The 16,712-nt window shown below is 35.8% G+C and overlaps 1 non-coding gene and 1 pseudogene across 1 annotated transcript; both read left to right on the top strand.

Moving 5' to 3' along the window:
* Positions 1–20: 20 nt before the first annotated feature.
* On the top strand, positions 21–92 carry TRNAG-UCC (transfer RNA glycine (anticodon UCC)). Its single transcript has one exon. It is a non-coding gene; the product is annotated as a tRNA-Gly (tRNA).
* A 6,859-nt stretch (positions 93–6,951) lies between these two features.
* LOC131660961 (putative transcription elongation factor SPT5 homolog 1) lies at positions 6,952–12,289 on the top strand (annotated as a pseudogene).
* Positions 12,290–16,712: the final 4,423 nt, after the last annotated feature.

Below are 16,712 nucleotides of genomic sequence, written 5' to 3'. Positions count from 1 at the left end.
AAACGTATGATAACATGCAAGCGTTTGTAGTCCAACGGTCAGGATAATTGCCTTCCAAGCAATAGACCCGGGTTCGACTCCCGGCAAACGCACTTTAATGTTTTTTTAATTAATTTACTCTTAATCTTTTCTTCACCAAACGAAGAAGCAAGGCGTGTTAAATTACCCATCTGCCAAACACAATACTACTCTCTTAAAGTGAAAATTAAATTTTATATCTAATGTAGTGTAATTTATATCTAATATAATCACATCAAATAGGTATTTATAAAGTATTTTAAGCTAAATTATGGTGAAGTATGTATTTTTTATGTATCAAAATTACACATATATTCCTAAATATAAATTGTTATTCCTAAATGTTTGAGATATGTAACCATAATTTTTATGTTAAATTATATTTTTCTTACTTTTTTTATTCAAGAATTATTCATTTTATTTTAAATCTCAATAGTATTGATCAAATTTTCATATATATTTATATTGAAAATTAAGTATTTATTTTTTGAAGACATATAATATATGTTTTTTTTTAATCTTAAAAGTTCTGCAACGATTCTTATATGATGATTCATCCTAATTTTGAAACAACACATCATTTAAAAATGGACATGTTTTGACTTTTTTTTGTGGTTTATGATGTCCCATTAATTTTTCACAAAATTTAAGGAGGATTTGCTGTAGAAAATGGATGTTGCATAATCCACTGACCAACACAAATTTAATGTTTCTTTTTTATTTCATTCTTGCATAATGACAAAAAAAAATTGAATTCACGGATATTAATGAAAAGAAACTAGGGAAAAGCTAACATGTGCCCCAAAGACACAATTTAATAAGCTATTTAGGGATGGCAACGGGTGCCCGCGGGTGCGGGTTTTATACTACTCAAACCCGCACCCGAAATTACCACCCGAACCCGAACCCAAACCCAAAAGCTATTCAGGTGACAAAATAACACCCACGCCCACACCCGTTGGGTTTGGGTTTTTTCACCCAAACCCATACCCGCAACAAAATACATAAAATATATTTTTCCTACAATTTTCTTACAACTTTCCATAATATATATATATATATATATATATATATATATATATATATATATATATATATATATATATATATATATATATATATATATATATTATATATATATTCGGGTGTGATTTCGGGTTTCGGGTGCGGGTTTCACACTACCCAAACCCACACCCAAAATATCGGGTTGCACCCGAACCCAAACCCAAACCCAGTCAACTCGGGTTTTCACCCGTTGACTCGGGTTCGGGTGCGGGTGGGCCCCGTGGGTTTGGGTCTGTTTGCCATCCCTAAAGCTATTTATAAAAATATTTTATTGAAATATGTGCATTCAATTGCTCGAAATTTTAAATATGACTTTTTTACATTTAATTACATTTGACTTTTTTTAATTATAGTATCCTTAACATGTGCCCTAAGGGCACATGTTAGCATGACCCAAAAAACTATTAGAAGACTACCTCCTGATTTATAGAAATGTTATCATCAAGAGTAATCATCTCAACAATAATTTTTTGGCTATAGTAATGATTTAGAAACTACCTCCTGATTTAAGCCATAATTCAATTCATGCACGGTAGGAATGTAATCAGAGTTCTACATTTGAAGCGTAAGTAGGAAAACCGGTATAATTATGTGATCAATCATACATACACTATTAGATCACTATTTATAAATAATGGTATGTCTAATTTATAATTTAAAATTGTCTTATAACCTTACGGAACCAGGAACATGACAATTTGAGTTAAACCTTTTTAAGTAGTATGTGATATCAAAGATTAAAATTATATGTGGAAGTTTTAAGAACCATATAAGTTGAATTGAAAAGAAAGAACATATCAAGATACAAAATACAAAATTATTATCAAACATATCAAGATACAAGAAGACAATTAATTATCAAACATATCAAGATTCAAGATACAACGAAACTCTCTTTTCGCAAACTCTCAAAATACATAATACCAAATTATTATCAAACATATCAAGATTCAAGAAGGCGATTAATTCCACTATTGTACCAAATTTTGTTCTTACTGTGAAAAGTTTCTTCTAAGAAAACCGTAGTCAACACATGGAAGGCGTAGAAACAGTAATAGAACAAAATGTACCAAATAATTGTTGTTATACAAATGAAATAAGGGCATTTGTACTTCATTATTATCTTCCTTTTTCCATCTATATAAAAGAGGAGATTAATTAAATTTTTCAAAAGGAAATTCAGAATGTGAATGAACCAATTTGGTACCTATCTTTTGAATGTAACTTTGCAAAATCAGTCCAAGGAATTTAATAGACATTATAGGAGATTGTTTCTTACTCTTAGATGAATCTTAGCAGAAGAAATGTCACATGCTGCTTTTGCGATAATCTCAGTGCTTTGTTGAATTTCAACTATTACCTCAAATAGCACCCAATCTCATTTGTCACAGTTGCCATCATCGTCTGCTATGTAAGGAATGTCACTTTTTTGAAACCTTGAAGCTTCCATCCAAAATGTCCCTCCATCAAGAGACACGTACACTCTCTCAATGCCTTTGCTACCACCTGACACTGCATATCCACTAATACTCACCTGAAGTGCAAGAATCGTGTTAGAATCATGATTTCAGTTCATTTCTAATTAACAAAACGTTAACGCATAACCTGACCTTTCCCGTTGTTATTGTGGTCGTGTATTCTATAAAAGATAACACACTGCCAAAGTGAAATCAAAAGCATTATTTACAAAATATTTACGTCAAAAACCTCATAGAGGAAATACCTAAACAGGGAAAACCATTTGAGGCTGCCTCGATATTAATACACTATATTTGTTCTTCCAAAGCAACAAATGTTGACAGAAAAATAAAACTAAAAATAAAAGCACGAGAAGTTAAACACGAGAAGTCAGAAACATGAACACAAATAGGCAACCATCAAAACAGAAAAAAGAGACGGGAGGGAATATGTTTCACATGAAGTTGCAGTTGAAGATGAAACACGAAAAACAACAGTAAATCAAGTAAAACTTTCGAGTTTTAATAACAAAAAGTAATGGTGTTACCTTATTGTTGTTGTATGAAGCCGCTACTGCGACATGTCAACTGGTGGTGGATTTTTTCTTTGGCGGCGACGGTTCTAGGATTTGGAAAGAAAGAGACGAGAGAGATAAAAATATGTTATTGGAGAGAGAAACAAATTTGTCAAGTGAGAGGGGATAGAGGTGAAAAGTTAAAGGAATGAAAAAGGTTAATGCATAATCTATTGCTTTACCGGTTAAAGCTATGTTTCAAGGCAAATTTGAAAAAATTGTAAGCCAAGTGTACAAAAGGGAAAATCTGTTTGGTTTAGATTTATTGATTTAGTCAATTATCATTAGGGGCATTTGTTAGTGTAAATTAATTTGTTAGCAAGGGTATATTAGGGATATTGGTAGTATCCTCCAAGCTTAGGTAAATAGTTGATATTTGTGGAAAACTGACTACCAAAGTGAAATATAAGTTAAGTATTTTAAAGGACAAGAAATAACATTTGAAGATGATCATTATAGATGAATATATAAGGAGCATCCTTTATGCTCCAATATGTCATTTCCTTATTCTTAATCTATTAATTTGTTTAAAACATTAATTCACTTTGCGTTCCATTATTCAATAAGTCCCTTTCTTCACATTGTAGAGGGCTAATATTCAACTGATTTTACCAACTAGATTAAAAGATGCATTTGATAAGATCCCTGCTGAGAAAAATACTTACACTATCTAATTTTCAAGTCCTAAAAAAATAAGATGTTATTTAAGGCATATGATCACGAATACATGTTGAAGTGGACTGGTAAAATCACAATAATCAACATTAACAAGTATGATATAACTAATGTCACCCTTAACTTCAATCTTTTTCAAAAATTACTTCAGAAAAATTGAGAGAAGATTTTTTTAGTAGGTATGATCTACATGAGAATTTATCTCTTTTAGTCGAATTATATATTTACCTTGCAAACAATCATGTAAAGTAAAATAAATTTTACAAATATTTTTGAAGTGGTGGATGAGATAAGATTCACTCAAATATTTATTACTTCCAAAAAAAAATCTAAATTAATTTTATATAAAAAGATTTAAGGATAACTAAAATACAATCTGTAAGTGGTCATTTTATAAGGCCAGAAATAAAAGGGTCTTCCTGCAAGTATGAATTGATATTTGACTGGTTTTTTTACTGTACAGTCTGCCAGTTTTGTCTGTGGAAGATTAGTGATAAATTGCTTTAATGATAATCTAATTATCTGATTTTTTTCTCTCTTTCCATTTTCTTAGAAAACTCTTGCAGTAATGAAAAGGAACTTGTTAAATATTTTGAACCAAGAAACCATGTTAAAGTTGTTTCTGGGGGCTCAATAGGGTGTGACTGACATGGTTGTAAAGGTGGAGCAACAAGTTATGATCTTAATATCTGATAACACAAAGGAGCATGTGAGTTTTATAGTCCTTTGTTTGACTTACTAAAATACTTTTGAATTTCTACTTACGTTTAGTGTAGAAATGACAACAAATATTCTCTCTTTAGATCTGTGTAATTGCAGATGATGTTGTAGAGAGTTCAGAAGCAGGTCCAGCCCTGTATATGTGCAACCAGTGGCATAACACAGGGCCCCAAATATTGAGGGGCCTCAAAATTAAACTATCGTAATATAGTATAGGAATTGGGATGATCTATTAGTATTGTATTTTGGTGAAATATACTTATTACTTTTACCATGACTAAGCTGCAATGAACAGCATTTCACTGATCTATCAGTAATTTTATATAACTTTATAGTATCTGCAACTTATAGTATATATCTTGTTTTATATTTAATATTGTAAAACAATGAACAGCATTTCACTAGTGTAATGTGTTGCAAATTTCATATATATATATATATATATATATATATATATATATATATATATATATATATATATATATATATATATATATATATATATATATATATATATATATATATATATATATATATATATATATATATATATATATATATATATAATGGAAGAGGATCATTTGACACCAGTGTCAAAGTATTAATTTTGACACCAAATCCTACCCCTTTATTGTTAACAATTCAATGGTTAAGATACATTCACTTAAAACTAATACATGAATTTTTTAATGGAATTTATCTTTACCATTTAATTGTTAAGAATAAAGGGGTAGGATTTGGTGTCAAAATTAATACTTTGACTAGGGATGGAAATAGGCTAGGCTAGGCTAGGCTTTAGAAGGCCTGAGCCTGGCCTACGATAAACTTAAAAGGCCTAAGCCTGGCCTAAGGCCTATCATAGGCTCAGTTTTTTGGCCTGACCTGACCTTTTTAAAAGCCTGGCCTGGCCTGAAAGCCTATTTAAAAAGCCTATATTCCATTAAAGTTTTTAATTAATCTATATAACTTAAGAAGTCTTGTAGGTCGGCCTATATATACATATATAAGTGAACCTATTTAGCATTTGTTATATATATATATATATATATATATATATATATATATATATATATATATATATATATATATAGGTAGCCTATTTAGCTTTTTTTTCTAATATATATGCATACATGAACCAACTTATTTAACATATCTCTAATATATATGAAAATATAGGCCGACCGATAAGGCTTCACAGGCCTTTTTAATAGCCTAAGCCTGACCTATTTAATAAAATAGGCTTTTAAAAAAGCCTAAGCCTAGACTCTTTATTAAATAGGTCTGGCCTGACCTAGGCCTATGTAGGCTGGGCCGTAGGCCCCTGTAGGCCAGCCTGACCTATTCCCACCCCTAACTTTGACACCGGTGTCAAATAATCCCTTCCCATATATAATTAGTTTCAATAATAATATATATAATTGAATTTTTTTCTTTCATATCTTTTAATTTATTTAAACTAACTATTAAAGCTATAAATTTGTTAAATAAATATTAATAAAAATTTGTTAATTTAGACTAATCTGTAAAGTCATTAGAATGTTATAATAATCTTAATAAGATTTATTTAAACAGTTTAATATTAATACCTCTTCACTCAAATTTGAATATTTGTTATTTATTTATTCTTTTATAACTGTTATCATTGAATGCGAACTAAAAAAAACTATTATACTAATAATATATATTTTTCTTGACTAACAAATTAGAGAGTAAATTGCATTTTATTTTATCAGTGATTTATTATAAATAAAAATAGAACGGACCCCTAATTTGTTTGGGCCGACCCTATTCAGAAGTAACCACCGAATTGGGGATTATGAACTTCATGATCTTGTATTATTAGAATAAGCATTTTTCTTATGCCTAAGATAAATTCAAAGTACCTTTTACCCTTGTATTGTGGTTCAAACCTTTCTTACTTTTGACTTAATCAGGTGTAGTAATTTGAGTTTTGGTATTATAATTCGTGTAGAGAGCGAGACATTTTAGGTTAGTATCTCAATGAATCAGAAGTTTAAGACTTTCTAACTTAAAATTAAGACTTTTTGAACTATCCTTGATTTTTTCATACAATTATCAACTTTTTTTTCTTCTAAATAATTGTTTTTTTGCTTTTAACTTAAATTTCAAAATACATAATATGTTACTACAATAGGAAATAAAAGGCGTTGATTACATTATTGAAATTTAAAATATATTATGATTGAGTAAAATATATTAATCATTTTAAAATATTTATAAAATTTAAAACTTAAATTCATACAAATTCTCACATTTCAAACAATTTTACTTATTATTTTTATATAAATTAATATTAAATACAATTACATTATTGAAATTTTAAAATTTATTTATTTGTTGAATTTAATTTATAAAAATTATTACTATTTTTTATAAGAAAAAACAGAGGCTGATAAATTATTTAAATAGTGTATGAGAAACGAAAGGGTTTTTCATTGTTGAAAATTCTAGGGCATGGTGAGTGAAGGTGTTCAACCTAGAACCCAAATCGCCCCAATCTCAACGATTAGGGTTTTTTCTTCTCTTCAATCAACAATGGAAAATACAATCGGAAACGCATCACGATTCCTTTGGCGCTTAAATCAACCCAAGCCCATTCCCTTGATGTTGTTACTCTATAAAAGCACTCGAGTTCAGTACTTTTTGCTCACACAATCACTCGCGCATCACAAAATTAGGGTTTGCAATGAGTCACAGAAGAATGAACCGTTACGACGAAGAAGACGACGATTACGACAACCAGAATATCGTCGATTACGATGAAGAGGACAGTGGCCGTGGAAAGAAGCGGAGACGGCCGAGTTTTATAGACGATCATGCCGACGAGGTAGATGAAGAAGACGAGGAAGAAGAGGATGATGAGGATTATGATTACGGCGGAGGAAAAAACAGCCGCAAGCGCCAGTACAAAGTTTCGGCTTCTAATTTCTTTGATGAAGAGGCTGAAGTTGATACAGATGATGAAGAGGAGGAGGACGATGAAGGCGAAGACGGTATGTTCTTACTTCATAGTTTTTATTTCTTTGTTTATTTTCTTCAATTTCACATAGGTAATGGTATTGAATTAGGGTTGAAATTAGGGTTCTAATGAGATTGGAAGTCATCATTGTTACTAAGTAGGCACGCTTGTTATTATTGCTGTTTTGTTGCAATTAATTGAATGCAGTTTAGATAGAAAAAAAGGGTTATCGAAGCAAGCATTTGTGTTGCAATCAAGAAATCAATCAAGTGAATGGTATTGGTATTGAATTATCGGTGTTCATAGCTTTTTATTATTTTCTTTCATCAACGACATTAGGTCATCGGTATGCTTAGGTAATGGTATTGAATTAGGGTTGAAACTAGGATGCACGAGATTCGAGGGTGATTTGTGATATGACTTCTCATGAGATTGGAAGTCATCATTGTTAATTATTGGTGTTTTGTTGCAATTATATTGATTGCAGTTTAGATAAGGCTACTATAAGATAAAAAAATAGGATTATCGAAGCAAGCATTTGTGTTGCAATCAGAAAATCAATTTAGTGAATGTGACTTTAAAACATTTTCATAGGACCTGATCGTGTATATGACTCAAAACTATGATCGATCAAGGGATATATCTATTACACTTGTAGTCTTCATAGACACTGTCTTCTGATTGTTCATTGCCACTGTCTTCTGATTGTTCATTGCCACATTAGAGTTTTTGTTATCCGGCTATACAATACTCGTGCTTTGAATATACTATCTTACGTTTATGAACTCAAGTTATACCTAGTAACTTTAGTTGTACATTTTGTGATACACTAGTTCATAATATATATAGATTGCTTCAAGCGCTCTAAGTCCATTAACTTGTTTGATATACAAGTACATATTTTTACAATGCCGGGTTCATACTTTTGTTTGTTACTGAATGCTGGGAAAGGATTGAATTTTGCTCAATGTTGGACATTTTTATGACATTGTTAAGCTCAGGCCCTATGCTATATCATATAACTATGTAGATAGGCTGATAACTGTTTAAATCATGCAGGTTTCTTTGTTCCTGAAAATGATCTGCCAGAGGAAGATGATAGTGCAGGGAGGCCACGGCACAGACTGCCACCCCACCAAGAAGATAATGAAGATCTTGAAGCACTGGAAAGGAGCATACTGGAGAGATTTGGAAAGCAGCGGTTCATAGATTATGATGAAGAAATTACAGATGTAGAACAACAAGCACTTTTGCCGTCTGTGAGAGACCCAAAGCTGTGGATGGTCAAATGTGCGGTACGTTCCTCATTTATTTTTTTGTTGTTTTATTTCTTCGGACTACTGCCAAGGACATAGAAATTGTCTCATCCTTTGATTTATGTTCCTCAGATTGGCCGAGAGCGTGAAACAGCTGCTTGCCTCATGCAAAAGTACATAGACAAGGGATCTGAATTGCAAATTAGATCAGCTATTGCTCTTGATCATCTCAAAAACTATATATATGTGGAGGCAAATAAAGAAGCTCATGTTAGAGAGGTATGGTATTGTGTGAAATATCCATTGTTCATCACACATAATTCATGTATAAAATTGTCAACTTTTTTTACGTGTGTTTTTAGGCTTGCAAAGGTCTTCGAAGTATATTTGGACAAAAAATAACTCTCGTCCCCATAAGAGAAATGACCGATGTGCTGTCAGCTGAAAGCAGAGCCATTGATCTTGCTAGAGATGCATGGGTTAGAATGAAGATAGTCGCATACAAGGGGGACCTCGCCAAAGTATGCACCATATTCTGAAAAATTTATGATTCTATCTTTCACGTGTTTTTTAATTTCTCACCTATTTTATATCTCTTCAAAAGGTAGTGGATGTTGATAATGTACGGCAGAGGGTTACTGTGAAACTAATTCCGAGAATAGACTTTCAGGCTCTCGCAAACAAATTGGTATGAAATGATTTTTTGTCTTGTAGAGTTCATGTTTTATATTTGTTGAATGTTTTAACTTTTTTCAAGAATGAAATAACTCCATTCCCTATTTTTTGTGCAAAATTTATTTATCACGCAGGAAGGTAGAGAGGTTGTGAAAAAGAAGGCATTTCTCCCCCCTCCTCGTTTTATGAATGTTGATGAAGCTAGGTAATGCTGATTCTCATAGCTATTAATATGTTTCTACTCTCTATGAACCTTTTCAGTTCCTGATCTTAAAGAGCTTAAGCTTTATATCAGGGAACTGCATATCCGTGTGGAGCATAAGCGTGATGCCTGTGGAGAATGGTTTGACATCATTGATAAAATGAAGTTCAAAGATGGGTTCTTATACAAAACTGTATCTATTAAATCCATTAGTGCCCAGAACATCAAACCGACGTTTGACGAGCTCGAAAAGTTTCGTAAACCAGGCGAGAATGGAGTTGTAGCCAGTTTTGCAAACAGAAAGAAAGGGCATTTCATGAAGGGTGACACTGTTATTATCGTCAAGGGTGATTTGAAGAATTTGAAGGGATGGGTGGAGAAAGTGGACAATGATAATATTCATATAAGGCCAGAAATAAAGGGTCTTCCTGTAAGTATGAATTGATATTTGACTGGTTTTTTTCACTGTATAGTCTGCCAGTTTTGCCTGTTGATGATTAGTGATAAATTGCTTTAATGATGATCTAATTATCTGGTTTTATTTCGCTTTTTCCATTTTCTTAGAAAACTCTTGCAGTAAATGAAAAGGAACTTGTTAAATATTTTGAACCTGGAAACCATGTTAAAGTTGTTTCTGGGGCTCAAGAGGGTGTGACTGGCATGGTTGTAAAGGTGGAGCAGCATGTTCTAATCTTAATATCTGATAACACAAAGGAGCATGTGAGTTTTATAGTCCTTTGGTTGGTTTACTGAAATACTTCTGGGTTTCTACTTACGTTTAGTGCAGAAATGACAACAAATATTCTATCTTTAGACCTGTGTGTTTGCAGATGATGTTGTAGAGAGTTCAGAAGTAACCACCGGTGTGACTAGAATTGGGGATTATGAACTTCATGATCTTGTATTGCTAGAGTAAGCATTTTTCTTATGCCTGAGATAAAGCCAAAGTACCTTTTACCCTTGCGTTGTGGTTCAAACTTTTCTTACTTCTGACTTAACCTGGTGCAGTAATTTGAGTTTTGGTGTTATAATCCGTGTAGAGAGCGAGGCCTTTCAGGTTAGTATCTCAATGAATCAGATGTTCAAGACTATCTAACTTAACGTTAAGACTTTTTGGCATTATATTATTGTTTCTTTGCCTTTGTTAGGTTCTTAAGGGGGTTCCTGACCGATCTGAAGTTGCGCTTGTTAAATTAAGAGAGATCAAGTGTAAGATAGAGAAGAAAATATGTGTGCAGGATAAGCATAAGAACACAATATCATCAAAAGATGTTGTGAAGATAGTTGATGGTCCCTGCAGAGTGAGTTTCTGACTGCTGGCTAGCTTTCTTTTCTTTCATGGAAGTTGTTATTTTTCAGATTTAACACTTCCTTTTTGTTAGGGCAAACAAGGTCCTGTGGACCATATATACAGAGGAATCTTGTTCATCTTTGATCGCCATCATCTTGAAAATGCAGGCTTTATATGTGTTAAGGCCCACTCATGTGTAGTTGTGGGAGGTTTCCGCTCCAATGGTGACAGAAATGTATCCATTTTTCCTTTTTTGATTCTTAAGCTTTTTTCAATTTTGTTTGCATTTATAATCAATGTGATGTTTTGCTTGCTTTTTTTGCTTCCACTTCAGGGTGATGATTATGGAAGAATCTCCAGTCTTAAAAATCCACCTCGTGTTCCACAGTCCCCAAAGAGTTTTTCTCGAGGAGGGCATCCGTCTGATTGTATGTTTAAATCTTTTCTTGTGTGCTTAACATTGGATCAATCTGTTATTGTAATATGCTTTCGTAAGAAAGTTGTTTGATGTTGCTTTATATGTATGTGGTAAAGCTGGAGGGAGGTATAGGGGTGGAAGGGGGCATGATGGTTTGACTGGTGCAACTGTTAAAGTACGCCAGGGTCCGTATAAAGGTTATCGTGGGCGTGTTATAGAAGTTAAAGGCACATCTTTTCGTGTTGAATTGGAGTCCCAGATGAAGGTTGTAACAGGTTAGTCTTGTAATTTGGCAAACACCTGAGCTGCTGCATCTTTGTATTTTACGCGGTCTCTGACTTGGTTATTTGCAGTTGATCGCAATCATATAACTGACAATGTGGCTGTTACCCCACAACGGTAAGTTATATCTACATAAAATTTGTGATTTCTTGTATGTATTAGAAGATAATCAATCATGAATCGTGTGTTCTGCCAGTGAAACATCTCGATATGGGATGGGAAGTGAAACTCCAATGCATCCACCTCGAACTCCTTTGCGTCCATATATGACTCCAATGAGAGATCCCGGAGGTATAGTTTATATACATTTTTACGACTCTGCTTTATTTATTTTTTTAATGCTAAAACATTTGAGTGTCCTATAAACTGCTAATATTTGTTAAATGTACTTCTATTTACAGCAACTCCAATTCATGAAGGAATGAGGACACCTATGCGTGATCGTGCTTGGAATCCTTATGCACCAATGAGTCCTGCTAGGTTTGTTCTAACATCATCCTTCCTTTTGAGCTTAATACGTGCTACCTAACGGGCTCAGTTTACAGTGTGCACCGTCATCATATTACTAGTATAGTGTATGTGATTTATGAATTCTGATGGTAAAATAAATTCAGGGATAACTGGGAAGATGGAAATCCAGGCTCTTGGGGAGCCAGTCAACAGTACCAGGTCAGGAGTAATAGCTAACTGCAGTTCAGACAATCTGCTACTGCAATTCATTTGTTGAACCATGCTGAACCATGTTTGATTGGTGTCGAAGGCATTGTTTTGGATGTGAAGATTTTAGGCTTATTTTGGCAAAATTAGCTTAACTGCGGTGTCTTGTAGAGCACTTACTTAACCGCGGTATCTTCTAGTTTTTATTATGATGATAATTTATAAGAGTGTAGATATCTTGATTTCAAGAATAACTCTTTATCTTGATAAAAAAAAAGAACTACTCTTTAATTCACTTGATAATATTTTATTACCATTGAATTTTATTAATTTAAGTGTATATTGTCATACATAAAATTTTATATAAAAACCAGTTATACGATTTAATTATCATCATATAGTGGTAATAAGCCATTAGAAACGCACAATCATAAGGTCTATGGTTCAATTTAGCAATGTGGATTTTTGTTAGATGAATTATGATTAGTAAACTTATTTGAAATTATTTAATGATGTACTACATAGTTTTATTAGTTTATAAAAAATAAATGTATAGTAAATCAGACTTCATAAGAGTTTTTAATTTGACAAATTAATTAGTAAAATTTCTTGTAATTTCTTGACAAATGAATTATTTCTAGAGTTAACATATCTCTAATCTCACTTTTAAATTAAGATGAAAGAAACATAATAACATGGTAAGAATATGTTGAGAACACTTTAAATATGGGTGTACACATGTTAAATTGGGCCGGGTTTAGGCTAATCATTTCACTTTAAAAGATGGATTTGGTTCATTTTTTAACCTGTAATTTTATCGTCAAAAGTGAATCAAATCAACTTGTAATTTTATCGTCAAAACTCAAAAGTGAACTGAATCAATTCAATCGTTCACGAGTTCAATTGAATAGGGTTGTGAAGACTTCCTTAAATGGATAAGCTATTGGGCCCGTCAGTTTTGGCTTTAAAAAAATAGATATTTTCTTTGTATTTTTGAAAATAGATTTTTTAAAACCGTTTTTTAAAATATTACAAATTTTATTATATTGATTTTTTCTAAAATGAAACCCTTATTTTGACATCCTATAACATAAACATATATTATTAAGACCAAAACTTAGTCAAAATTTCAATTTTTTTAAAAAGTTGTATTTCAAAAATGATTTTTATGAAAATCTATTTTAAATAACTTCAAAATTAAGTGATTTTTTGAAATTTCGATATCCAATTTTTTCTCTCCATAAATAGATGAAATACTTAAAATCACATTTTAAGAATGACTATTCAAACCAAATTTTCATTTGAAACTTTTATAAAGAGTTTCTTTATAAAAATTTTTTATACAAAATTTTGTAACACTATAAAAATCATTTTTAAGAAAAGCTAAAACAAACGGGTCCATTATCCTTACCTAAAAAACGTGGACATACATGAGTTATTGTATAGTGAATGTTATAGTTCTTGATGGACTAATAGAGGTTAATATTGAGAATACCCGATTTAGAACCTCTGGTTGGTTACCTATGTGGAAAGGAGTTGAATAGTAAATTTTTGTGACCTGAATCTCGACTCGAGGAGTTATTGGTCGGGAAAATTTATACACCTTAGTACATAAGAGCATTTGTGACCTGAATCCCGACTCGAGGAGTCAATAGCTAGGGAAAGGGAAATATATCCTAGTTCGGCCGCAACCGTTTTCTCTGGTGATTGCTTTCTCCTCCTCTGGGCGACAGCCTTGCAGGCGGGGTCGATAGTCAGGTGATGGCAAGCCACTTCTGGGTCGAGTCCGGGCATCTCGCCTGCGCTCCAGGCGAACAGGTCGGCATTCTCGCGGAGGCAAGCTTTGAGTTGTCTTTTGGCGAGCTCTAGTGAGTCTGCTCCAATCTTGACTCCCCTGGCCGGATCCCCCCGAGGGCTACGAGCTCGAAATCTCCGTCCGGAATCGGCCGGAAGCCCTCCTCCGATGTCCCCGAGCGTGTGCTCTGCTCGGGTTCCTTAAGGAAGCGGCTGTCTAGGTCGACGGTGTCGATGCGAGGGATTGGTTTGTTGGGTTCGGAGAAGGTGATGGTTGCTGTCTTGTCTTGAGGAGCTGTCTTCATTGAACTTAGACCTTTGGCGGAGGCTTCGAAGCACTTTCTGGCTGCTTCGAGAACGCCGTTGAGTGTCGCGATATGTCCTTTGGCCGTGTAGTATTTGAGTTTGAGGTGCACGGTTGAGGGGACCGCGATTAACTCGTCCAGGGTCGGGCGCCCTAAGATGCACTGGTAGATTGAAGGGCACTCGATGACCAGGAATTGGACTTTGACGACCCTCGCGGTTTCCGCCGATCCAATGGAAACGATGAGCTCGACGAACCCCCATGGTTTTGTCACAGTTGAAACCTTGTAGGTCTGATCCTACATAGGGGGTAAGGTGGCTGTCGTTGAGCTGCACTATTTCGCACGTCAAAGTTGGCCATCCGAGCCCGAATGAGGAGGGGGATGGTCGCGTTGGGCGCTCCGCCGGGCAGTTCCTCTTTGTAGAAAGATATAGAGGATGGGCTGCCTTTGGCGTGGTCGAGAGCAGCGACTTTGCTCGAACTGGCTAAGAGTAGCTCGTCGAATTTTCGTTTTACGGATCCGACGGTGAGTTTGCTGAGCCCCCCGCCGGATATGACCATGGCGGAGGGGAACATTTCCCATGAGCTGTGAGGAGAGGGGGCGGTTGCCGATCTGACCCAATTAGGGAGGTAAAAGTCTTCTGGCCTGGTGATGCTCATGGCTACTTGCATAGCGGGCGTATCCTCCGTCGGCTTTTCCTTGGTGATCGGTTTGGCTTTTTTGGCAGCCTCTTGCTTCTTCGTGTATTGCTTCAGGTGTCCCTCCCGAATTAATATTTCTATGGCGTCCTTCAGGTGGATGCAGTCCTCAGTGTTATGCCCGTGGCCCTTGTGGAATCGGCAGAACTTCGATTTGTCCACGTTTGGTCGCACCGGCATGGTCTTAGGGAAGCGGACCTTGCCCGTCTGAAATTCGGCATTTGTGCATTCGTTTAAGATGCGTTCCCTCGAAGCATTGAGCGGGGTGTACTCTCGGAACTTCCTTGCTGGGGCTTTGTAGTCCTTGGGATCTCGGCCCTTGTCGTCTTTCTTTTTGTCCGTTCCCCGACGGGAATCGTCTTGGCGGCCATTTTTACTGCTTTCTTCCTGTCTGGAGTTACGGACTGCATGAGCGGCTTCCTTTTCCTCATATTGTATATATACTTGGGCTTTGAGGAAGAATTCGTCCAGAGTGGCCGGTGTTTCGATCCCGACGGCTTTGGCGAAGTCTGAGCGTGGCCGGAGGCCTCGCTCGAGCAAGAATTTCTTCATATGGGCATTTGTGGATACCTGCACGGCTTCCTTGTTGAATCTTTCTATATAAGCCCGTAGGGACTCGTATTTTCCTTGGATGATGGCTTTCAAGGAGGCTTCTGACATGGGGTGTCTTCGGGAGGCCGTGAAGTGTCTGGAAAAAAGTTTCCCGAGCACCTTCCACGAAGTGATGGATTCATCGGGTAAGCTTTTATACAAAGTCATGGCTCCTTTGCGCATGGTGGTAGGGAACAAACGACATTTGATGGCACCGGGCACCCCTCTGTAATCTAGAAGGGCGTCGATGTTCTCTATGTGCTCGTCTGGATCAGTGGTCCCGTCGTATGTCCTCAGCGGCAGAGGTTTTTCGAGACCGACCGACAGGGGGGCTTCCAGGATTGAGTGGGACAGAGGGCCCCTGCGCTCCTCTTCGCCGTCGCTGGCGGAAGGAGTGGAGCATCGGCTGCGATTTGGCCTGTGTCGCCTCCGGTTATTGTCGTGCTTTGCCGGAGGTGACCGAGATCTTCTTTTTGGTCGAGGGGACTGTGATCGGTGTCAGGAGCGGTGGTCGCTTGATCCTTTCTTGGAGGCGGGACCCGCGTTCTCCCTGGGGGAGGGTGAACGAGGACGTTTCTTGGGAACCATGTCACGCTGAGAGCGAGGTTTGTGACCGAGGGGAGTCTTCGGACGGTGTTTTTGCTCGAGTGCCCCGATCCTGTCGTTTTGCTGCTGAATAAGCGCGTTGGTCTGGGCAAGAGCGGCCAGAACGGCGGTCATGGTCTGATCCTGGGGAGTCTGACCTTTGGAGGGGAAAAGGTTGCCCAAAATCTCTTCGTGGGTGTCTCTTCCGCCTGTATTCTCGAGACGCTGGAGTGCATCGTCTTGGAGATCTCTTGGGGAAGGAGATGCTGTTGCACCGTCGCGAGGGACGGTGTTCCTGGATGGAGGTATGACGACAGATATGTCGTTTTTGTTGAGTATCGTACCGTCTAATGAAGAGGAGTCTTCGTTATTGCCATCCATGAGTAATAGTTGATTAGAGCTTTGGTTCTTGGGTTCTTGCAGGAGGCAAGAATGGATCAAGAAGGTGCAAGAAGAGGAACGGGGGAG

Source organism: Vicia villosa, linkage group LG3 (assembly GCF_029867415.1).
Source record: "Vicia villosa cultivar HV-30 ecotype Madison, WI linkage group LG3, Vvil1.0, whole genome shotgun sequence".
NCBI classification, from domain to species: domain Eukaryota; kingdom Viridiplantae; phylum Streptophyta; class Magnoliopsida; order Fabales; family Fabaceae; genus Vicia; species Vicia villosa.
This window is presented reverse-complemented; position numbering and strand designations above follow the sequence as displayed.